At 44.1% G+C, this 25403-nt stretch overlaps 1 protein-coding gene across 1 annotated transcript in view; it reads left to right on the top strand.

Moving 5' to 3' along the window:
- Positions 1–6188: 6188 nt before the first annotated feature.
- Positions 6189–25403, top strand: part of PIGR (polymeric immunoglobulin receptor) — a 34013-nt gene continuing 14798 nt past the window's right edge. The window contains exon 1 of the mRNA XM_081010633.1: positions 6189–6345. The gene's annotated coding sequence lies outside the window, so the exon portion shown is untranslated. The remainder of the gene's footprint in view (positions 6346–25403) is intronic.

A 25403-nucleotide genomic window follows, 5' to 3' on the forward strand; every position in this document is an offset into this window, starting at 1 on the left:
CCAGTCAGTCCATCACAAGTGACCACAAAATTATTTGGTTAACTGAGTTTCATGTGTTCAGTTACAGATAGGTAGCCGTGTTGGTCTGCCATAGTCAAAATAAAAAAAATCCTTCCAGTAGCACCTTTAAGACCAACTAAGTTAGTTCTTGGTATGAGCTTTCGTGTGCAAGCACACTTCTTCAGATACACTGAAACAGAAGTTGCCAGATCCTTCTATATAGTGAGAAGGTGGGGAGGGGTATTACTCAGAAGGGTGGTGGGAATGGGAGATTGGCAGATAGCTGAGATGAGCCTGCTGACGACTCTTAACGACTGTAATAGGTCTTACAGGAAAAGGCAAGGGGTGAGAAGGTGAGAAATGGCTTAGTCATGTATAATGGGATAAGAATCCAATGTCTTTGTTCAAACCAGGTCTCTCCATGGTTTTAAGTTTGGTAATGAGTTGCAATTCAGCAGCTTCTCTTTCCAGTCTATTTCTGAAATTCCTTTGTAGTAAAACAGCTACTTTGAGATCTTGTATAGAATGTCCTGGGAGATTGAAGTGTTCTCCTACTGGTTTCTCTGTTTTGTGATTCTTGATGTCAGATTTATGTCCATTTATTCTTTGGCAGATGTCAGATTTATGTCCATTTATTCTTCTGTTTTGTGATTCTTGATGTCAGATTTATGTCCATTTATTCTCCTGGACAATGACAGTTCTCTTTCTCAAGCTCTGGGAGGAAGACCTTTCATTGCCTACAGACAGCCACCCAATCTTAAACAACTCCTAACCCACAATAATACTACAACCAGACTTAACACGGACACTGGCACCAGAGCCTGTAATAAACCCAGATGCCAACTTTGCTGCCACATACACCCGGACAACACCATTACTGGCCCCAACAACATCACACATACCATCTCGGGACTATTCAATTGCTCATCATCTAACATTGTGTATGGCATCAAATGCCAACAGTGTCCTTCAGCTCTCTATATTGGACAAACAGGCCAAACCTTACGCCAAAGAATAAATGGACATAAATCTGACATCAAGAATCACAAAACAGAGAAACCAGTAGGAGAACACTTCAATCTCCCAGGACATTCTATACAAGATCTCAAAGTAGCTGTTTTACTACAAAGGAATTTCAGAAATAGACTGGAAAGAGAAGCTGCTGAATTGCAACTCATTACCAAACTTAAAACCATGGAGAGACCTGGTTTGAACAAAGACATTGGATTCTTATCCCATTATACATGACTAAGCCATTTCTCACCTTCTCACCCCTTGCCTTTTCCTGTAAGACCTATTACAGTCGTTAAGAGTCGTCAGCAGGCTCATCTCAGCTATCTGCCAATCTCCCATTCCCACCACCCTTCTGAGTAATACCCCTCCCCACCTTCTCACTATATAGAAGGATCTGGCAACTTCTGTTTCAGTGTATCTGAAGAAGTGTGCTTGCACACGAAAGCTCATACCAAGAACTAACTTAGTTGGTCTTAAAGGTGCTACTGGAAGGATTTTTTTTATTTTGAGTTTCATGTGGTGGCTTTGTTGCTCAAATGCAAATAGTGAGAGCTGATGTAGAAGAGCTGTGGTTCAGTGGCAGAGCGCATGCTTTGCATGAAACAGATTTCAAGCCATTTCCCTGGCATTTCCAGATATGATTGGGAGAAACTCCCTGTCTAAAACCGCTTTGAGGTTTTGTTTTTATAATAATATAAAATATGCTTTTATATATAAGTATATAATTTTTATGAAATAAATAAATAAAACTCCCGGGAGCCAGTGCTTTCCAGTGGACAATAATGAGTTACCGGTAGATGATTTTACTCCAGTGATCTTACTCCAGCAGGGGTCAGCAAACTTTTTCAGCAGAGGGCCGGTCCACCGTTCCTCAGACCTTGTGGGGGGCCGGACTATATTTTTTGGGGGGAGGGGGAATGAACGAATTCCTATGCCCCACAAATAACCCAGAGATGCATGTTAAATAAAAGGACACATTCTACTCATGTAAAAACACACTGATTTCCGGACTGCCCATGGGCCAGATTTAGAAGTCGATTGGGCCCGCTCCAGCTCCCGGGCCTTAGTTTCCCTACCCATGCTCCAGAGGATAAGGCAGCTTCCTATGTTCTTATATGGATAAAAGCAATGGAGCTGGATTAGCTCCAGGATGGCAACTAAATACTAGCAGGCAGCATATGAAAGGAATGTGGTGAAGTCACCTTCTGACAACTTCAATATATCTAAAAGTAAGAATTGACTAGGGCCTTAAGTGGAATGGACCAGCGTGTTTTTCTAGAATGTCACAATTTTCCAAAGTTTGCTGATTTTAAAACATTTGACCATCTAAAGTGCATATTTCAGAATTAAACAGACCACAAATAGGCCAGCATCCCCTCCCTTCCAGCAAGTGCTCTCTGAAATTGCTAAAAATATTGCAATTGTTTGATAGGTTGCAACAATTTCACATGTACTTATTCCTACTCTATAATAAATAAGGCAGTGACCCAGAATAATATCGTGGCAAACTGTTTTTACACTGTTCCTGTTGTTATAATGTGGAATTGTTTTTGTTTTAAAAAACTTGTGCTGGATTTTGATGCTACTGGTTTTTTTGATGCTACGTGCTTTTTTTTTTTCTTTTAAAGAAAAGTTTTAATTTTTGTTTTAAAAAAATCTTCCAGTGTTTAAAATACAAAAATTGTTGTTCACCAGCTTATGTGTGAGGGGGTAAGTAATAATGTAAATAAATAACCAGTATTGGATTGGAGTCACCCCTTCTATTGGATGAAGGGAACATTTAGATCAAACCCATGTTGTATTAATTTCATTGTAATCAGAGTGTGCTGGGGAGAAAAATAATATTCATTGCACATATATTTTTCAGATATTTGTTTGCCCCCCCTTTCTGTACAAATAATAAAATCTGAGTTATTTACAAAACTTTGGCTATGATTGTCAATAAATGCAGTCAGCAATTGAGCTTCATTCATGATGATTAAGCAATTAGCACCATGTATAAATCATTGTAATGGTTCAAACTCATTACATAGATAATAGCCGGTGCCTTTGAGTGCATTTCCTTGTTTCTGTGATGTTGAAGTTTTGTACAGCAATAACCATGATGGAACCGCAGATGAGAAGCAATAGTTAGATAAGCTGTATGCAAACAAGGGAGAATAAAGTAACTTTGGACCTGATACTGTATACAGCAGTACCTTGGGTTACAGACGCCTCAGGTTACAGACGCTTCAGGTTACAGATTCCACTAACCCAGAAATAGTACCCCGGGTTAAGAACTTTGCTTCAGGATGAGAACAGAAATCGCGCGGCGGCAGCGGGAGGCCCCATTAGCTAAAGTGGTGCTTTAGGTTAAGAACAGTTTCAGGTTAAGAACAGACCTCCAGAACAAATTAAGTTTTTAACCTGAGGTACCACAGTATTTTGCATTCAACACTGGATGGATGATGCATATATTTTGCATCCTTAATAATGACAAGATCTAATTAATAGGAAGCGACTCTTAACAATCAAAAAGGAACCTACATATTCCCTGTGTTGGCACCTCTTCCATCTTCAGAAAAGAGAAGATTGTTTTTATTGTAAGCTGAAACATTGTTTTATTTATTCTGGGGATGAGTACAAACTGAAAATCCTTGTCCATCAGGTTTTGTGCTTTTGTATGTAAAATCAAACAATGAGAGAGGCTGAAGTTCAGGCTTCAAGTTTCCAGAGCCACTTTAGTCAGATGGCTGTAAATCTGGCAGTAAGGATATTTCAGGCTTCTAGGATCTGCTTCGCTTTTGCTAGAACTCCAACAACCATCAAGCAGAGTCTGGTGCAAATGACATAATCTTCGAAGTTAAGGATTCTGAGCCCAGAAATTTCTTTTGAGCTCACAATTCTTCCAAACTAGCACTCCCCCTACTCACAGTTCTGGTCCCCCCTATCCCTGCTTCCTTCAACTGGATTTCAAAAAATTCTTTCTAATCTACTTAATAATACTAAGATCTACTGCTAAATTCTACCTTCTGCCCAGTCCTGCTGTAAATGGCTATTTTTTTTTTTTTTTGAATCCACCCATTGTAATGCATAACCCTGAAGAATAGCTCCACCACTTCTAGTGTAGGGGAACAAAGTTGGATTATTTCACATTTAAATATGAATTTACCTAATTCACACTTCAAGATGTGACTTGAAATACAACCATCCTTCACACTGTCCCAAATTTTGCAGTGCAGTTCTCCAGCCATGGAATATGTACAAAAATACACATACTATTGTAAACTATGCATTTAAATGACTATATTAGAGAAAATAACCTATAAAATGCATTATAGGAGGGGAAATTTAGCTTTTCAAATTTACATACTTTAGGCAAAATTGCATAAACGTGTGTATATTAAGAGAAATATGTACTACAATGCTGGTTAATTTTCATGACATTTTCATGTATTTTCAAGAATCATAGAATCATAGAATTCTAGAGTTGGAAGGGACCCTGAGTGTCATCTAGTCCAACCCCCTGCAATTCAGGAATTTCAAGTGAAGCATCCATGGCAGATTGCCACCCAACATCTACTTAAGGAGGACCCATCAACTTCAGAGCGAGTCCTTCCCATGAATTTTCTTTCAAAAATAACAACAACCACAAACCAATGTGGAATATGGAGAACTAACCTTCAGACTGGAAAAAGAAGAAACTGAAATGGACATATTTACACATGTCTAACCATTTCATTCTTCAACCTGGATAATATTTAGGATCATCTGGAATTGCCTTTAGTTTTGTTGCTGCTGCTCCTTACTGTTCCTTTTGGAAACCCTGAAATTTCAGCAATTTGTGTTGTGCTCCCCTCCCCTGCTCACTCTCTGTGTCACCACAAATAGCTTTCCCTGTTCTTAATTTTGCATTCCTGTGAACCATTGCATACACACATATTAAGGGAGTGTATGCAATACCAGTGTGTATTGCCATAGTTGAAACACTTCAGACACACCCTCTGGATGTTTCCTTACTTGCCTTCTTGAGAAAAGAGAAAGGAGAAGTTCCGTAATGCAGTCATGGAAGGGTACACTCTGAACTGCGTGTTATTTATCTAAACTGGGTCAGAGCCTTACCAAATGAGCAAACATGGGAAATATCATTTTATTATGATCCTTACCAGAACTTGGAAAAGTTATACTTCGCCTGGCCACCTCCACCTGCCCATCTCAATGCAAAGGAATTGATGATTGTAGGAGAAAGGGGAAATATTGCTTGTGTTTAACTTCTTTTTAAATCGAGGAAAGAGCATTTGGACTCTCAAATAATTTGCTAAACCAAACAATCAAACTGTTAAAAATGTGCAGAATGTCATGAGAAGTCCTTATTTATGGTGCCACTGTCCAGTATTTGCCCATGACAGTTGTATCATAGAATCACAGCACTGAAGAGTTGGAAGGGACCACAAGGGCCACAAGCCTGAGATTAAGAGTTTCACGCTCTACTGACTGAGCTATATAATCACATTCCACATAGCATTTGGTATTGTAATTGACCCCCAGGCTGTGCACCTGGTCCTTTAGGAGCAAAGTTACCCCATTCAGGACCAGGGAGTCCCCCACATTTGCCTGCCCCCTGTCTCCTAGAAAAAGTACTTCTGTCTTGTCAGAATTCAATTTCAATCCATTAACCTCCAACCTCTCCCAGATACAGGACATTCATTGCCCTTACTGGTTCTGGTTTAAACAAGAGGTAGAGCTGAGTATCTTTTGTATACTGATGAAGTATATTTACTAGTGCACTTGTGTGCCTCAATAAATGTAATCATCAGTGCACTCTTTGAACATTAAAATTGTGCAGCCTCCAAAACACATACGCTTCCAAAACATAGTGTGTGTCATAAACAATGATTGAACACTGGTTCTCAATTAGCTACATATGGCGGACCCCCCGTTTTTCAAATGCCAGTCACAGACTCCCTATTTTTGAATATTTTTATATCTCTGTGGTAGTTTTTGTTACATGAATGGTGTCATGGACCCCCTGGGTAGGTTTTGTGGACCCCAGGGGGTCCACAGACCATCAATTGGGAATCACTGGCACGGTACATTTGTGGGATGGTATTCCTTTAAGCAGTTTCAACAGGTGGATGGATGTACAGGGCTGGAGTTAAGAGGAGGTCTTATGACACTTTCACTTTTGTCAAATCCAGTTTTGCGCCAGCTGTACTTAGGAAGCCCAGGGACAAACAGCCATAAAGAGTGAAGTGACTCAAGGGTCAGATTTTTGACACAGTAGGAGGATAGAACAGAAGGGAAAAGGCGCTTTTTGCACCAGTGGTCTGCTCTGCACAACTAATCCAGAATGTGAGTAATGCTTCTTTACTATTCTCTAGCAGTGTGAAATTATATTGCTGCATTTGTAACAACAGAACAACAACGAATTTTAAAAATGAAAATGTTTGATTTCCAGGCTCTGAGACATTAGCCTTCATATTTAGAGGGTCAATCTGTAGAGGTACCAAGGAAATTTAGGACTGCTCCAGAGATGCTTACCACAGTTACTTTGAACATTTTGTTCAGGAGTCATTCCAAATCATACAATTTATCAATTTATGTGGAGGCTATTTTAATCACTAGGCTGCAGACACATTTTATATAAACTCTTTGATGAGTCTTAACCATGTTTACCTGAGGTAAGTCCCCTTGATAGCCTGCTTATGAATTCAGGCTAGCTGTATATTTTTAAATGGGTACTAAAGAATGGAGGCCTTGTTTAGTATATAGAAATATTTATGGAAACCATATGGATAATTTTTTTGTTAATTATTTTGGCACTGTGTGTGTGAAGGGGTGAAAACACCACTCAGAAGCTGCCACTGAGTGACACTTGAAGGGGGCTCTGCTGTTGCCCCAAAGTCTACCGCTTAGAACATCAGTTGGTGATTGTGGCAGGAAGGGAGCATGAGGCTGCATTATGCAGGCATTGTTCCTAAAGAGTAGCTGGTAGATCTACCAGGATGAGGCACAAAAGTACCTGCACATCAAACCAATCAGGTTTGTGCTGCTCGTAGGAGCTGCCCGCTTACACAAAGTCCCTATGTACAATCTCACCCAACACAAGGCTGATGTGATGGACTGTCTTGGGGTGAAAGCCCAGCTGATCACTACAGTGCCTTTGGAATCCATCCTTCCTTCTCCTGCTCAGCAGGAACCTCCAAATTCACCTCAAATTCTGCCATGGATGGAGTTCAACGTCAGTCTAAGGAAGTGCGAAATTCGCCTGAGGACTTGCACTAGTCATCAACATTATTTTTGCTACCCTTGAAATTTCTGAGATACTTTGCCTATTCAGGAATCTTCAAATTCACCTCAAAATGTTGCTCAAATTGAAACTCAGTAACAACTCTGGGTGAGATAAGCAACCAAAGGAGCATCTGGTTCTCCTCTTTGTTGTGAAGCAAGATCATCTCCATCTATCTAATTTGAATGATAATGGTCATAAGCAGAACATAAAGTGTGTTGCAGAAAGGTGCTTGGCTGAAGGTGCACCATTCATTAAGTCAAGTCAAAACATAGATCAGGGCCACAGTCATAGAATCATAGAATCCAACCCCCCGCAATACAGGAATATTTTGCCCTACTTGGGGCTTGAACCTATGACCCTGGGATTAAGTGCCTCATGCTTTACTGACAGCCAATGTAACTTGGAGGGGGGCGGGAAATAAGCTGGACCCAAAACAAGTGAATCACTTAATCCCTTAGCATAAGGTAAACCTACCCACCAAGTCATCATAAAGGAGTTTTTGTTAGACACAATTTCCCCAACATGCTGTAGTAATGTATGGCAGAACTGATGTCCTGACAGAAGAAGGGGGAAACTTTCCTATCACTGGATTGCAATTGAGGTCCACAAATTTCATTCAGAGAGCTGCCCTGACAAGTTGAGTTTTAGTGCTTTGGGGACAATATCTGGAAGGTATAGTGTATTACTAACTTTGCTAACCTTTAAATAGACTAGGTCTGCTGCAGTTCTTTTTGCCCCCAAACCAGATATTTATTTATTTAAAAAGTGGGATATCAAATTAATCTGCCTCCAGATTTACCGTACTTTTACAGAAGTTTGGAATGAAGGGTTGGCAGGTCCTTGTGGAAGGCAGGGTGTTACATCTCAGAGCAAGGAGAGAAGATATGTTTTCTTGTGGAACCATTCCTAGTTTTCTCCTCTCTTCTAAAATTTGAACTACTTCCTTTTACATCTTAGGGTGTGACAGAAGGCAATCAGTGTTTTAATGTTTGTGCACCAGGTTTTTAAAAATGTAAGTTGAGTGGTTAGTGTGCATAATAACCAGCCATTGTGCACATTCACCAGGCCACAACTGCATACATTCACTGCCCAGCTTAAATCGTACCTAACATATACTGGTATATCAAATTAGATACAAATAAATGAGACTATTATAAAGGAGCGTTCATAAGGTCTGTCCCGCTTTATAAACCATATTTCATTTTTCATTAATGTTTCTTTTTAAGGCCTAAGAAAGGTCTTAAGATAGAAGCGAAGTTAAGACGCAGGTGTGAAGTTCTCTGAATCATCTTTATTCCTTTTCTTGTGAAACTAACTTCACTTCTAGCTTAAGAACTTTCAAGCAAACTTCCCATTCTTCTAGATAGGTTCTTAAATCAGATAACTTGCCCATAAGAAGGTCATTGCAGCTGTATTATTAACTCAAGAACAAAGCCCACTGTATGATGGTCACTGTATTATTTTTTTCATAACTCTTAAGCAATTCTATGCTCACTTTTGACTCCTATCATGATTCAGAAACAAAAACCACGACTGCATGCAAGTGATGAGCAGAGGGCACCTTATGATTATTCTAAAAAGTGATAATGAGTCTGGCTTGCGACTTGAGATTTTTAGTTCATTTTTGCAAAGCTTTATGACACTTGCATTCAATAAATGCAATATACTTCCTGAATGGAGATAGCTCAGTTGGTAGAGCATGAGACTCTTAATCTCAAGATCATGGGATTCATTCCATGCCAACCTCCCCACCTCCTCAACCCTCCCTATCTGCCTCCTGGTAAGTAGGAGTGATGAAAGCAAATGGAGTGGCAGCATTTACCTTAGCCCTTTTCAGACCTTTAATCTGTGTTTATTGGGCACACATGAGGAGGGGCAGAATATGAGCAGCAGATCCTGCCCCAGGCATTTTTATTTGAAAGCTATTTTATTGGAAATTGTAGGTTCAGATCTGCATGGCAAGAAGGCCCTATGAGTTGTATGTATACAAATTCTATGCAGACATAACTGTTGAATGTGTAGAGTTCAGCTGTGAGGACAGCATACAGAAATCCCATTTCTCCCCTCCTAGAGGTACAATCCCTGAAAGGAGGTATTGACTGTCAAACCACTCTGTCAAGTATAGCTCTGGGAGGGGAATAGGGGTCTTCTAACAGCACTCAGCACACTTAAGAAGCTTCAGCTCCCAGAATTCTTTTGTGGAAGCCATGACTGTTTTAAAGTGGTATATTGTGGTACTGTACATTGCCTAACATTAGTTTTCCAGTCTCAAGCCTGGCTGTGGGCCACTTCATTCTCCACAACGCTCAAATTCTGAAGAAAAAGAAGGGAGGGTTAGGGAAATGGCAAGTTTCTCATCCCAGCTCCACCCTCCAATTTTAACTTTCTAACAACAGTAACTGAGGGGGAGGGGACGGAGGGAGGGAGAAAGAGGTGGTAATACAGAATAGTGCACCCAGCAAACCAGCATTTGAACAGTTAGTCTCTTACCAGCACATGTGCATATAAAAAAGGCTCACAATGGTAAGGGCCCACTTGATTTCTTTTAAACACTTCGCATGCATCAGAATTTTGCAGAATAACCATTTCATAATATGATTAAAGCTACTGTTAGCAAATGAAGATTTAACAGTTATAGCTCAATGTGCTAGTTATATATATATATACAGTGAAGCACATTCAGGTGTACATGTAACTGGCATTTGGTTATATGTTAACAATATATTTCACACTACTTCAACTTGACACTATTAATCTTATACAGAGGTAGATAATAGTGCCGATAAGAGGTAGAAAACTGGGTGACTTTGCAGAAGTACTGAAACTGGAAATGTGTGCTTGTGGATAACATGTGAAGAACATGTGAACAGGAAGTTATGCATTCCCCAAGCATGCAGAGGAGATACGTGAGTTTCCCTTTCACAAGGGAGAAGTGTGGAGAGTTTAAGCATATTCAGTAATGCTTGCTGCTTGCATAATTCACAAAGCTTCCCATAAACTTAGAAGTGTAATTTTGATTCCAGGTCAGCTTGTACAGTGTACCTAAACAACTTTGAAAAGGATTGTTAGCTGTACTGCTTCACTCCTATGAAATTCAGGTTTTGTCTGTATTTTCCCTTGATCAAACACATTATCAGAATAACTCATCTGGGGTAGAATGGATATCCTTAACAGCCAGGACAATTTTGACAGAGATCAAATGAACTGTAGTTTCATAAGGGATGGTACATGGATTTTAAATCGTAGGAACAAATTGGGTTTGTGCTTGATGAACTCTTGAGATATTTAGTTTGATTGTAAGATTGGCAACAGAACCACAGTTAATTGATTAATTAATCTTCAAATTTGTGGAGTACCTTATTTACCGTATTTGTTGTTGTTGTTGTTTAGTCGTTTAGTCGTGTCCGACTCTTCGTGACCCCATGGACCAGAGCATGCCAGGCACTCCTGTCTTCTACTACCTCCCGCAGTTTGGTCAGACTCATGTTTGTAGCTTTGAGAACACTGTCCAACCATCTTGTCCTCTGTCGTCCCCTTCTCCTTGTGCCCTCCATCTTTCCCAACATCAGGGTCTTTTCCAGGGAGTCTTCTCTTCTCATGAGGTGGCCAAAGTATTGGAGCCTCAGCTTCAGGATCTGTCCTTCAAGTGAGCACTCAGGGCTAATTTCCTTAAGAATGGATGCATTTGATCTTCTTGCAGTCCATGGGACTCTCAAGAGTCTCCTCCAGCACCATAATTCAAAAGCATCAATTCTTTGGCGATCAGCCTTCTTTATGGTCCAGCTCTCACTTCCATACATCACTACTGGGAAAACCATGGCTTTAACTATACGGACCTTTGTTGGCAAGGTGATGTCTCTGCTTTTTAAAATGCTGTCTAGGTTTGCCATCACCTTTCTCCCAAGGAGCAGGTGTCTTTTAATTTCGTGACTGCTGTCACCATCTGCAGTGATCAGGGAGCTCAAGAAAGTAAAATCTCTCACTGCCTCCATTTCTTCCCCTTCTATTTGCCAGGAGGTGATGGGACCAGTGGCCATGATCTTAGTTTTTTTGATGTTGAGCTTCAGACCATATTTTGCGCTCTCCTCTTTCACCCTCAATAAAAGGTTCTTTAATTCTTCCTCACTTTCTGCCATCAAGGTTGTGTCATCTGCATATCTGAGGTTGTTGATATTTCTTCCGGCGATCTTAATTCCGGCTTGGGATTCATCCAGCCCAGCCTTTCGCCTGATGAATTCTGTATATAAGTTGAATAGGCAGGGAGACAATATACGGCCTTGCCGTACTCCTTTCCCAATTTTGAACCAATCAGTTGTTCCATATCCAGTTCTAACTGTAGCTTCTTGTCCCACATAGAGATTTCTCAGGAGACAGATGAGGTGATCAGGCACTCCCATTTCTTTAAGAACTTGCCATAGTTTGCTGTGGTCAACACAGTCAAAGGCTTTTGTATAGTCAATGAAGCAGAAGTAGATGTCTTTCTGGAACTCTCTAGCTTTCTCCATAATCCAGCGCAGGTTTGCAATTTGGTCTCTGGTTCCTCTGCCCCTTCGAAATCCAGCTTGCACTTCTGGGAGTTCTCGGTCCACATACTGTTTAAGCCTGCCTTGTAGAATTTTAAGCATAACCTTGCTAGGGTATGAAATGAGTGCAATTGTGCGGTAGTTGGAGCATTCTTTGGCACTGCCCTTCTTTGGGATTGGGATGTAGACTGATCTTCTCCAATCCTCTGACCACTGCTGAGTTTTCCAAATTTGCTGGCATATTGAGTGTAGCATCTTAACAGCATCATCGTTTAAAATTTTTAATAGTTCAGCTGGAATATCATCACTTCCACTGGACTTGTTATTAGCAATGCTTTCTAAGGCCCATTTGACTTCACTCTCCAGGATGTCTGGCTCAAGGTCAGCAACCACACTACCTGGGGTGTACGAGACATCCATATATTTCTGGTATAATTCCTCTGTGTATTCTTGCCACCTCTTCTTGATGTCTTCTGCTTCTGTTAGGTCCTTTCCACTTTTGTCTTTTATTATGGTAATCTTTGTACGAAATATTCCTTTCATATCTCCAATTTTCTTGAACAGATCTCTGTTTTTTCCCATTCTATTGTTTTCTTCTATTTCTTTGCATTGCTCGTTTAAGAAGGCCTTCTTCTCTCTCCTTGCTATTTTTTGGAAATCTGCATTCAATTTCCTGTATCTTTCACTATCTCCCTCGCATTTTGCTTGCCTTCTCTCCCCCGCTATTTGTAAGGCCTCGTTGGACAGCCATTTTGCTTTCTTGCATTTCCTTTTCATTGGGATGGTTTTAGTTGCTGCCTCCTGTATAATGTTACGAGCCTCCACCCATAGTTCTTCAGGCACTCTGTCCACCAAATCTAAATCCTTAAACCTGTTCCTCACTTCCACTGTGTATTCATAAGGGATTTGACTTAGATTGTATCTTACAGGCCCAGTGGTTTTTCCTACTTTCTTCAGTTTAAGCTTGAATTTTGCTATAAGAAGCTGATGATCTGAGCCACAGTCAGCTCCAGGTCTTGTTTTTGCTGACTGTATAGAGCTTCTCCATCTTTGGTTGCAGAGAATATAGTCAATCTGATTTCGATGCTGCCCATCTGGTGATGTCCATGTGTAGAGTCGTCTCTTGTGTTGTTGGAAAAGAGTGTTTGTGATGACCAGCTTGTTCTCTTGGCAGAACTCTATTAGCCTTTGCCCTGCTTCGTTTTGAACTCCAAGGCCAAACTTGCCAGTTGTTCCTTTTATCTCTTGACTCCCTACTTTAGCATTCCAATCCCCTGTAATGAGAAGAACATCCTTCTTTGGTGTCATTTCTATAAGGTGTTGTAAGTCTTCATAGAATTGGTCAATTTCAGTTTCTTCAGCACCAGTGGTTGGTGCATAAACTTGGATTACTGTGATGTTAAGAGGTCTGCCTTGGATTCGTATCGAGATCATTCTATCATTTTTGAGATTGCATCCCAGTACAGCTTTCGCCACTCTTTTGTTGACTATGAGGGCCATTCCATTTCTTTTACTGGATTCTTGCCCACAGTAGTAGATATGATGGTCATCCGAACTGAATTCGCCCATTCCTGTCCATTTTAGTTCACTGATGCCCAGAATGTCAATATTTATTCTTGCCATCTCATTTTTGACCACATCCAACTTACCCAGGTTCATGGTTCTTACATTCCAGGTTCCTATGCAATATTTTTCTTTACAGCATTGGACTTTCCTTTTGCTTCCAGGCATATCCGCAACTGAGCGTCCTTTCGGCTTTGGCCCAGCCGCTTCATCAGCTCTGAATCTACTTGTACTTGTCCTCCGCTCTTCCCCAGTAGCATGTTGGACGCCTTCCGACCTGAGGGGCTCATCTTCCAGCGTCATAACTTTTATATGCCTGTTGCCTTTGTCCATGGAGTTTTCTTGGCAGGGATACTAGAGTGGCTTGCCGGTTCCTGCTCCAGGTGGATCACATTTGGTCAAAACTTTCCACTATGACCTGTCCATCTTGGGTGGCCCTGCACGGCATAGCTCATAGCTTCTCTGAGTTATTGAAGCCCCTTCGCCACGGCAAGGCAGTGATCCATGAAGGGGGATCACGTTACTGTATTTACTCAATTCTAATGCTCACCTTTTTTGGCCAAATTACGTGGTGAAAATTAAGGTGCACATTAGATTCAATGGCACATTTCACCAGCAAATACTTTTTTTTGTTTCAAGGTTCTGAAAATTGATGTGTGCATGAGATTCGATGGTGCATGAGATTCGAGTAAATACTGTAGTTGTTTCATTTTCTTAAGAAAATGTGTTTTAAAAAATCTGATTCTGTTTTTAGAAGGCTTTATGATCAGCCCAGATTCTCAGGGTCATGACTGTAAATGAGAAGTACTTTGTAACTTTCTACTTTATTAGTCTGTGATACTTTCAGTAATGAATTAGCGATGGCCTTTGGTCCACCTTTGTTCTAAAGCGTATCTTACAGGGGTTTAATTTTGCAACAGCCAAGCCTTTTGAAATCATCCATTTTCACAGTCAGTTTCAATAACAGAAATCAGGGCCATCTTCCAAGCAATTCCCCATTGTGAGGTCATATTGTTCAGAGTGAAGGTGGTTGCCCGGTCAAAACAATTATTTTCTCCTATGCTTTTGTGAATTGTGGTTTGAGGGTGTCTCTTGCTAGTTCACTGCTTCTTTTTTTATAGTCAAGACTTTTTGTGCTTTTTGTGACTTTGTATTTTTTTTTTAAATTTCTATACAGCTTTATATTTTTAATAAAAATCTCAAAGCGGTTTACAGCATATTAAATCAATAAATCAATAAAATAATAGCCGGATGATGTTTGTATTTCATTTCCCCCTAAACTGCCTGGAGAATATTAACTAATTGTGTGCCGGGAAATAAGAGATTATAGAAACTGCTTAGCTCCGACTGTGAATGGTTAGGGTATAGTGAAGGCAGTGATTAAGAGCTGCCATGGAAAGGCTGATGGAAGCCCTTCCATGTGGTGGCCGCAATGGGTGAATCACCATATAATACAGGTCTGGGTTTAGTGCTGGATTTTGATCTTTGCAGCTGGGTTTCCAATAATCAACAAGCTGTTATAGTTCTGTTACCAGGTTGATGATGATTGTTATGATTATTATTATTTTGCAACCCACAGTGGAAAAGATAGGAAATAGCCATAAGGTGGTTGTGGTAAAGAATGTTACCTTATCTCTTTCCTGGCTTCTAGTACAAACATATATATTGTTACAAATTGGGTGTTTCCCCCTTTCCCCGCCGAGCAGTGGCAAGAGCCTATGGGGTTCCTGGGACTCACCCAGGGTTTGGAGAATTGAGACACCATGGAGACTGTCATAGCTTTGAGAAATACGATTTATTCACCTATTTACACCTTCAGTCTGCATGGAGGGAGTCCAGATCTTACAGCATGGTCCTTTCAAGAGGGGCTTGTCCAAGGCATCTCTCCCAGCCAGCTCTGCAGTCAGCCTGCTAAAGATGGATCCTTCTTCCTCCTTCCTCCTCCCAGCAACCCTTGCTCAAAACTTCTCTTTTCCTGTCACCTCAAACATTCCATACCCCGTCTGTTTGCACCTCAGGGAATGGGGGAAGGATAGTTCTCTTGCATGCCAATGACCCTCTATTGTTCCTTAATGGCCCTAGCTTAGCCAGGTTGCTTTGCACAGGATAGCCCCGGAATTCCTCTGCAGCTTATATTTCTCCCTTCACATCCCAAATAATCAAAATCCTAGCATTTAATAATTTCTAGGTTTTAAGGGATCCCTTCGTCTATAACAATATACATACATACATACATATCTGAAGGAGCATCACCAACCCCATCGGTCAGCCCTGAGGTCCTCTTCTGAGGGTCTTCTGCTGGTTCCCTCACTGCAAGAAATGAAGTTACAGGGAACCAGGCAGAGGGCCTTCTTGGTAGTGGCGGCCTCCCTGTGGAACATCCTTCTTTCAGATATCAAGGAAATAAACAACTATCTGACTTTTAAAAGACATCTGAAGGCAGCCCTGTATCAATAAGTATTTAATGTTTGATGTTTTAGTCTGTTTCAATGTGAGCTACCCAGAGTGGCTGGGGAAACCCAGCCAGAGGGGCAGGGTATGTACGTATGTATGTATATATAAATAATATATATAGAGAGAGACATATATACACATGACAGATCAGAAGTGTGAATACGACTGCAACCTTTGTCACCACAGCAAACATGGAGATTGCATTCCCTAGATGTGGCTTTAGCAGAGCTACATACCAGGAGAAGGACAGTTTACATAGAGTCTTAGAATCAAACGTAAGTCTGAGAATCTAATCCAGGAGCCTCACTAGGTCTTTAAACAATTTAGGACACAGGCCCATAAGTGATTTTCTCAAAACATTGCATATGTGAATGTAAATTACGAGAGGCAAATTTTGGCTGACTTTCAAGGTGCAAATTATAAAAGTTACACACCCACCTACGCACCAATGTTCCCGAGACTGTGGCTTGGGTGTGTTCCTGGATTCTTGGGAATTTTAGGTAGAAGCAGCAGTCAGGAATGCATTCTACCAGCCATGGCCCTATCTAGGGCAATCAGACCTTACCACAGTTATCCAAGCATTAGTGAATCTCAGTGTTATGTAGTGTAGTTTCACCCTGGGCCAACAGGGGGATACTGTATATAGTTTTCACTCAGGTCTGTAGATAGTTTTCACTCAGGTCCGCGGCAGTTATTTTAGGCGGGAACTCTGGGCTGTTGTGGTTACAATGTTGACAGCCGGCTGCCTATAAATACAGGCCGGCTGAGCTGTTCGCAGTTAGTTCTATTCCAGCTTACCATAATAAAGAGCTACTTGAAGAAATCGCTGTGCCGGCTGCTATGTCAACCCACCACCTAACACTGGCGACGAAGGTGGGATTGATGGACATCAGAGCACAGCCAGATGCGGCCAGCCTCTGAACTGAGCTGAATCACTGAGCTGAATCACAGAGCGAAATCACTGAGCGAAATCACTGGGCAGAACCAATTCAGAGCTGACTGTTCTGGCTAGAGCACTGTGTTCCATCCATCGCCCTTCACGCCGGCATCGGAATCATGGCTTCACTTGTGCCTCTACCGCCGTTTGCGCCAGCCTCTGAATCATGGGACTCCTACCTCGCTCGGTTCGACTGCTACCTCCAAGCCAACGAGCTGACAGAAGTATCACAGGAGCGGAAGCGGGGCCTATTCCTCAGCCTCTGTGGGCCTGAGGTGTTTGAGACGGCCCGAGCGTTGGTTGCGCCTGAAGCAGTCCAGGCAACACCATGGGACACGATCCAAGAGAAGCTCCGCAACTACTACGCACCAAAGCCGTCCAAGATTGCTGCCCGCCATGCGTTCTACCACCAGAACCAGGCAGAGGGGGAGTCAATCAACAACTACACCACCGCCCTGCGACAGGCTGCAATGCACTGTGAGTTCCGAGACTTAGACGATGCCCTGATGGATCGAATCGTCTGCGGGGTCCGGAACATCCATCTGCAACGGCGCCTCCTAGCCAAGCCAGACCTCACGCTACAGAAAGCCATTGAGGAGGCTGTGGCCTCAGAAGCTGCTGAACGCTCCGCCCAGGAGATCCGCAAGTCCAGCAGCCCGCGTCTTGCTAGGGAGCCAGTTCCGGTGCATCATGAAAAGGCCAGCAGTGAGGAGGCATCCTCCAGTGAAGACGATGACGTGCACCAGACAAAGCGGGAGCGCAGGAAGTTCCAACAGAAGTCCAAGGGCCAACCGGAATGTGCTGGCTGCGGAGGCAACCATTCCCGTGCCAAGTGTCGATTCAGAGACGCCATCTGTAGGAAGTGTTCCAGAAGGGGCCACATCGCTAAGGTCTGCCGATCGGCTCCGTCTGACACCCCCCCTTCATCGATTCGCAAGTCCAAGTCTTCACTCCAGTCTGCCAAGGAAAGTTGTTTCGCTCTCACCAACTGCCGCTGCCCGTCTGGAACCACGATTGGCCAAACCGACTCGCCTACGCGACGCAAGCTGAACGTCACGGTGCTCATTGAAGGAGCTCCATGTGACATGGAGATCGACACCGGGTCTGCCCTGTCCATCGTGTCATGGAGCACCATCAAAAGACTGGTACCCAGAGTGTCCAAAAGGCAACTCGACTCTCACCGCGTACACCTGAGAGACTACCAGGGAAACGACATTCCCGTGGTAGGCGTTGGCCGGTTCCGGATCGCCTTCAAGGATTTTTCGGGCCTGCTCCGGTTGGTGGTGGTCGAAGGTCAGCGGCCAAGCCTCCTAGGGCTAGACTGGTTTGATGCCCTCGGCCTGGAAGTCACCGGCATCAACTGCATCTCTAACGCAGAGACTGAGGGTCTGGTCAAAGACTTTGCCGAGGTTTTTGACGGCACCTTGGGCCAATATACAGGTACGCCCATCTCCTTTAGCCTTGATCCACAAGTCGCCCCCATCAAGCTAAAGCCACGCCGGGTTCCCTTTGCTCTCAAGGCTAAGGTGGATGAACAACTGGACAAACTGATCGCCCAAGGAGTTTTGGAGCCGGTTGACCACGCAAAGTGGGAAACCCCCATCGTCACGCCTGTCAAGCCAGATGGGTCGGTGAGAATCTGCGCTGACTACAAGTGCACGATCAACAAGGCACTTCAGCAGCACGCTTATCCGGTTCCTGTTGTCCAACACCTGCTGCATTCCCTGGGTGAGGGTAAGGTCTTCGCTAAGCTGGACCTTGCCCAAGCCTATCAACAACTGCCAGTCGATGATGCCACTGCTGAAGCCCAGATGATCGTCACCCACCGGGGGGCTTTCCGTTGCCGCCGGTTGCAGTTCGGGGTGAGTGTGGCTCCTGGCATCTTCCAAAGCCTTATGGAGCGTCTCCTGCAAGGGCTTCCGGGCGTGGTACCATATTTTGATGACGTCTTGGTGTCTGCAGACTCACACCAGCAGCTGTTCGAGCGCCTCCGTGCCGTGCTGACCAGGTTCCAGGAGGCCGGGCTCAAGGTAAAGAGGGAGAAGTGCCAGATCGCCGTTCCACAGGTAGAGTTCCTGGGCTATCTTATCGATGCCTCCGGTCTTCATCCAACCACATCCAAGATCCGCGCTATTCAGCAGGCCCCCACCCCAAAGAACAAAACGGAGTTGCAGGCATTCCTGGGGCTGCTGAACTTTTATAACATGTTCCTGCCCCACAAAGCCACAGTGGCTGAGCCTCTTCACCGACTCCTTAGCACTAAGACGCCTTGGGCCTGGGGTCATCGGGAGACGGCGGCCTTCAACGCGGTCAAGGCTCTCCTTTCTTCAGACAGTGTGCTGGTACAGTACAGTGAATCCAGGCCGCTGGTCCTTGCCTGCGACGCCTCACCTTTTGGCATCGGTGCTGTCCTTAGTCACCGTTTTCCAGATGGAAGAGAAGCACCGCTCGCCTACTTTTCCAGGACACTATCTCCGACGGAACGGAATTACAGCCAGCTCGACAAGGAGGCATTGGCACTTGTGGCTGGAGTGAAGAGGTTCCATGAATACCTCTATGGCAGGACTTTTGACCTCATCACTGACCACAAGCCACTCCTGGGCCTCCTCGCCGGTGATCGTCCAACTCCACCGGTCCTCTCACCACGCATGCTGCGATGGACTGTTTTCCTGGCTGCCTACCACTACCGGCTCATCCATCGCCCGGGGAAATCGATGGGCCATGCCGACGCCCTCAGCCGTTGCCCTCTTCCAGCATTTGTGGAAGACCCGGCTCCAGCTTCATCGCTCCTTCTGATTGAGGATCTTCCGGCAGCGCCTGTATCGGCTGCCACTGTGGCCTCCGCATCTGCCCAGGATCGCACCATCAGCCGGGTGCTCAACTGGGTGTGGAGGGGGTGGCCACAAGGGCCTTTTGCATCGGAGTTCCAGCCCTTCGCAACCAGACAACATGAACTCTCAGCTCATCGTGGCTGCCTGCTGTGGGGAGACCGCGTCGTGATTCCCCAGGGACTCCATCAGCGCGTCCTGGAGGCTCTGCACGTTGGCCACCCGGGAATTGTCAAAATGAAGGCGTTGGCTCGGTGTTACGTCTGGTGGCCTAATATGGACGATGCCATCACTGCCTGGGTGTCCGCCTGTCAAGCGTGCCAGGAGTCGAGGCCTGCACCACCGGCAGCTAAGGGACACACCTGGGAGACGCCAAAAACACCCTGGTCGAGGGTGCACATTGATCTGGCTGGCCCCTTTCACGGCCGGACCTTTATGGTAGTGGTGGACGCCTATTCCAAATGGCTGGAGGTCGCCCTGATGCCCTCCACCACTACCGAAGCTGTCATCCGGGTGCTGCGAGGCCTGTTTGCAACGCATGGGTGTCCTGATGTCCTTGTCTCTGACAACGGACCGCAGTTCACGTCAGGCACGTTTGAGCGGTATCTTTTGGGACTGGGCATCCGCCATGCCCTAACGGCACCTTTTCATCCATCCAGCAACGGGCAAGCGGAAAGAATGGTGCGCTCGACAAAAGAGGCACTGGCGCGCCTGGACCGGGGAGACTGGCATGAGCGGGTCGCCGAATACTTGTTCGTGCAACACATCACCCCTCATGCGGCCACAGGGAGGAGTCCTGCGGAACTGCTTATGGGCCGCCGCCTCAGGTCACCGCTCGACCGGCTACACCCAGACTTTGCCGTGGCTGAACCCCCAGGCTGTGCCAACGCACCACGGTCATTTGTCCCAGGAAACCAGGTCTTTGCCCGGAACTATGTGGGGGACATCCCTTGGGTGCCAGCCACAGTAGTGGGAGTCACTGGACCTCGCTCGTACCAGGTGGCACTCGAAGACGGACGCTTGTGGCGACGGCACATAGACCAGCTTAGGCGCAGGGTTGGGGACTTGGACACTACCGAGGTGCCCCCAACTGCGCTTGCGGCTCCAGAAGAGACACGTACAGATGGCGAGGCCCCACCTACACCTCCCTCACAAACTGCCAGCGTGGAGCCGAACCAAGCCGTTTCAGAACAGACTCAGACCACTCCACTTGCGGAGGCTCCACCCACAGCAGCGGATCCAGGGGAGTTGGTTCCAACGCCACCTAGGGTCGCACCACAGCCTCAGCGAGAACTGTGTGGCCCTCCGGACTTGGCTACCAGTCCCCGGCGGTCTGGCAGAGTTTCCAAGCGCCCAACTTATTTAAAGGACTATGTTGTTGGACAGGTATCACTGTTGGTCTAAGTATGGGAAATGTAACCGATATGCTTTTGTGCTTAATTGAACCATTACGCGTAGTGCTGTATATAAGGAAACCATTACGATTGTAACTAACGCCTTATCTCGGTGGGGAGGGGTGTTATGTAGTGTAGTTTCACCCTGGGCCAACAGGGGGATACTGTATATAGTTTTCACTCAGGTCTGTAGATAGTTTTCACTCAGGTCCGCGGCAGTTATTTTAGGCGGGAACTCTGGGCTGTTGTGGTTACAATGTTGACAGCCGGCTGCCTATAAATACAGGCCGGCTGAGCTGTTCGCAGTTAGTTCTATTCCAGCTTACCATAATAAAGAGCTACTTGAAGAAATCGCTGTGCCGGCTGCTATGTCAACCCACCACCTAACACTCAGACTCAGCTATACAGCTGGAAATAAAACATTTTGAATGTGTTGTAAAGTGCAATACAGTGGTACCTCGAGTTAAGTACTTAATTCGTTCCAGAGGTCCGTTCTTAACCTGAAACTGTTCTTAACCTGAAAACCACTTTAGCTAATGGGGCCTCCTGCTGCTGCCGTGCCACCGGAGCACGATTTCTGTTCTCATCCTGAAGCAAAGTTCTTAACCAGGTTATCTTAGGGACTGGTTGCCCCTGTATCAACTGGTCCCTGCCTTAAGATGTACTTCACAGACCCTGTTGAGATCATAGAATCGTAGACTTGGAAGGGGCTCTGAGGACCGGCTGATCCAACTCCCTGCAATGCAGGAATATGCAGCTGTCCTGTACGGGGATCAAACCTGCAACTTTGGTGTTATCAACACCATGTTCTAACCAACTGAGCTATCCACCTGCAAATACAATCATATTAGCTGTTTAAATGATGAGAAAGGGATGGTTTTTTTAAAAAAATATTTGAACTAATCTTTTAAACTTCGATGATATTTTACTGAACTTACGTTGCATCCGTTTCATCCCTTTTGCACAAGCTGCCTGAAGAGGGCTTTTCTCTACAAGGCAGCACAGAAACCTTTTCAATAAAACACACATACTACCAGGAAGTGGCAGTCAGCTGTTTCGATTACAAAGTTCCTGGCAAGGGGAAGGGGGGTGGGAATCAACTTCAATCTTGCCCAAGGCAAACAAAGCATAAAAGGACATCTTGTGACTGATCATAACCACTCTTATGGGCATTAAACAAGAATTTTCTAGAATGTTTGTCCCAGGAGAGATGCTATTTCTTTGACCCACATGCTAGATTTCCATAGCAAATGAGGAGGGCAAGACTAGACTCTATTCTTCATATATGGTTGGTACTGATAAGATCAGGGGTCGCCTGGGCCGGTTCACTCCTGCAGAGATTGCTCCGTGGGCTGGATCGCGTCTTCACAGATGTGATTTCCGGCATCTGTGCAGACGCGATTTCCGGCGCCGATTTAGCGCAGCACGTGGGGACTCACCAAGCAGGCAGATCAGTTTGGGGGTGGCTCATGGGCCATCGGTGGGCCGCTTGTGCCGACCCCTGGATAAGATGATGCTATCTTTTATAATAAAGCACACATTGTGGTGTGGGATTACTCTAAGACAGAGCTTTCCAAACTCTGTAGCATGGCATGTTAGTGTGTCAGCTGCAGTGCGTAGGTGTGTTGTGCAAACACTCCCTGCACTCCTCCCGGGGCTGGAAAGGGGTTACTTTAAGCTCCGGTTTGCTAATCAAACTGAATTACTGTGTCGCGAAATGGTGCATATCTAAAAAGTGTGTCACCAACATTAAAAGTCTGGAAAGCTCTGTTCTAAGATCTCCAGCGAATCATAGTTCACAGCACCTTCACAGAAATAGATAGGTAGATTATATAGTATATAATACAAAATTTTATTTAAAATTAATAATTGTTGATACGTTTACTATGACTTAGACTCCACCTTTGAAGGAAATGAGTCACTAATGAAGTGACAGTAATAAGTGTTTTAAAAATACTCTAAACCACTATGCAGTCAATCTGTGAGAGAAGAGAAATGCAAATATAGCTGTCTGTCTGTTCAGGATAAAGCTTGTACCACAACTTCCCGCTTCCTGATATGCACCAGTGATTTAAATCTGCTAGTCAAATTTTGTTTGTACTGGCAGCCTCATTTTTTCCTGCTGCCAGAAATGATGATGGATCTTGTGTTACTTTGATTTATATTTTTCTTTTGATGTTTGAAGTCCTGTCACAATACACCATTCTTTGCAATCCCAAATTCTAGAAATTTAAAGCAGAATTACAAAATGCACCATATTCTGCTATTTTTATTCCTACATGCAGTGCTTTTTCTTTCTGGGGGTACGCATACCCCTAAACATTTTGTGAATCTACGTTTGGCCTCATTGAGGCGCAGTATTTCCATATGAGTAGGAAAATGAGAGTACCCCTAAACTTTTTTTATTAAGAAAAAAAGCACTGCCTACATGTGTGTGATAATGACTCAACACATTTATGTTGATTTATGTTGATTTTTCTTATATATTTCTTATTCCCTTGCAGAAACAAATGTTTGTTGAGATAAGTAATAAAATGTTTGGTATGAGATACGCCAAAATTTAAATCAATGGAAGTTTACTTTTACTGATAGGTCTTAAAATTTAGGATAACAATGATAAATCTCTGAGAATTCTCGCATTTACTGGTAAACCTCAAGGCCAAGCAAATGACTTTTACTAAATTTCGTTGCCTTTTCAGTTTACCATGGTATGCTGGACAGTGTTCTGCATAAGCATTGTGACACAAACATTTTTGTACATTAAAGAAAATGACTTCATTTCCCTTCAGTAAATAACCCAATTTTATTCACATTCCAGTGATTTAGACTGTGTTTTGCTTGTCCCTCTGTACTGATTGTCTAGGCTAGTGTGACAGTGCAGATAATTCTGAACAGTACAGCTACTCAGAGAACCAATTCAATTTTTGTGAGGAAAAGGAACATTGTTGGTTTGATCAGGACTAAAACCTGACATAACCTCTAGGTTGGGGCCAGCATCAGGGGTTGGCAATGTCTGCCTACATTAGGGCCCTCACTGCTGATTCTCAGAGCTCCCTGGTCTTGCTCTTCCTTTTCCTCTTTTGTTGCCTGTCCTCTCGCTTGTCCTCTCCAACCATGCAGACAGCAAGAAGATTAAGAAGAATGAGCAACAGTCTCCACTTGCCTCTGCTTCTGGTGCTGAATGGGAGGATGAGCAAAAGGGCAGTGGTGACAAGGAGGCAGGCCCACTCAGATATGAGGTGCCATTGAAGCATCTTGCACAAGCCCACACATGCCCCAATCTGGAGCCAACACTGATGAAGGAAATTGGAAACCAAGGGAATGGTAGGTGCGGGAGGATGAGGCTTGAGGACAAGGGCAGAAGGGAGAGGACCTTGAGGCAAGATGGACTAATGAGAATGAAGAAATCCCTCTGTAGCAATGAGGGCCAAGAAGTAATTGGATATAGCATCATAGAATCATAAAATTGTAGAGTTGGAAGTCCCCTTAGTCCAATTCCCTGCAATGTGGGAATCTCAATCCATTGAGGGACAATGAGGGAATCCCCAATCCAATTAGAAACCATACCAGACCCTGCTTACCTTTGCATATTATGCAGGAGCTGGAGAATGATATGTTCACGTAAGAGGGCTTTTGTGAGAAAACCTATTTAATCAACTGAGAAAATATTTCAAGCTTCCAGAGAACATGAGGACCTTGGTTTAAAATATTCTAAAGCCAAGGCCATCTTGTTGGTTTTATACCAGCCTCTAGTTGGGAAGTGTTATAGAAAACAGAGGCTCAGACTCTGAAAGGGCATTTTTTCCATTGTCCAGGAGTTAATAAATAGCCTAAGACAAGTAGCCATTGAGCAACACCACAGCAAGAGGAAGAAAGAACAACAAGGCATCTTTTATGCAAAGGAGGAAATAAAATATTTTCACTGCTGGGAATTACCCCTTATAACAAAGTCCATCACCTGATGCCCAGAGAATACATTCTTCAGGCTATTTGCACACTGCTTACTTGGCATTCGCTATAGTCTCTGCCTGCATGAATGCTGCAAAACACCCCTTCCTGGCTGGTAAGATGACTTGGCTGCCATGACTACACGCTCGCCCCTGCACAATGGCACTCACACAAACACAACCTATGCCTCTTCCCATGCGATTGTTTTCAAGCCTTGAGGAAATACAGTAGATCAGAGCGAAGCTTCAGGCTGCCTCAGGCCATGCCTCAAATTCAGTGTGAAACACTTGCAGTGAAATCCTGTACATGTCTGCTCAGAGGGAAAGGAGGGGCAGGCAGAAATTAGTGGGTTTTCTTGGTTTGTTAAAAGCCTTATGGAGGGAGGAAGAGGAAAAAGCAAGGATTTTGGATGTACATTCTATGATGGGAGGCTTTGCAGGAGGGTTAGTACCTTACAAGAACTAACTTACT

The sequence above is a fragment of the Podarcis pityusensis genome, assembly GCF_964106645.2.
Source record: "Podarcis pityusensis genome assembly, chromosome: 6".
Classification (NCBI taxonomy): domain Eukaryota; kingdom Metazoa; phylum Chordata; class Lepidosauria; order Squamata; family Lacertidae; genus Podarcis; species Podarcis pityusensis.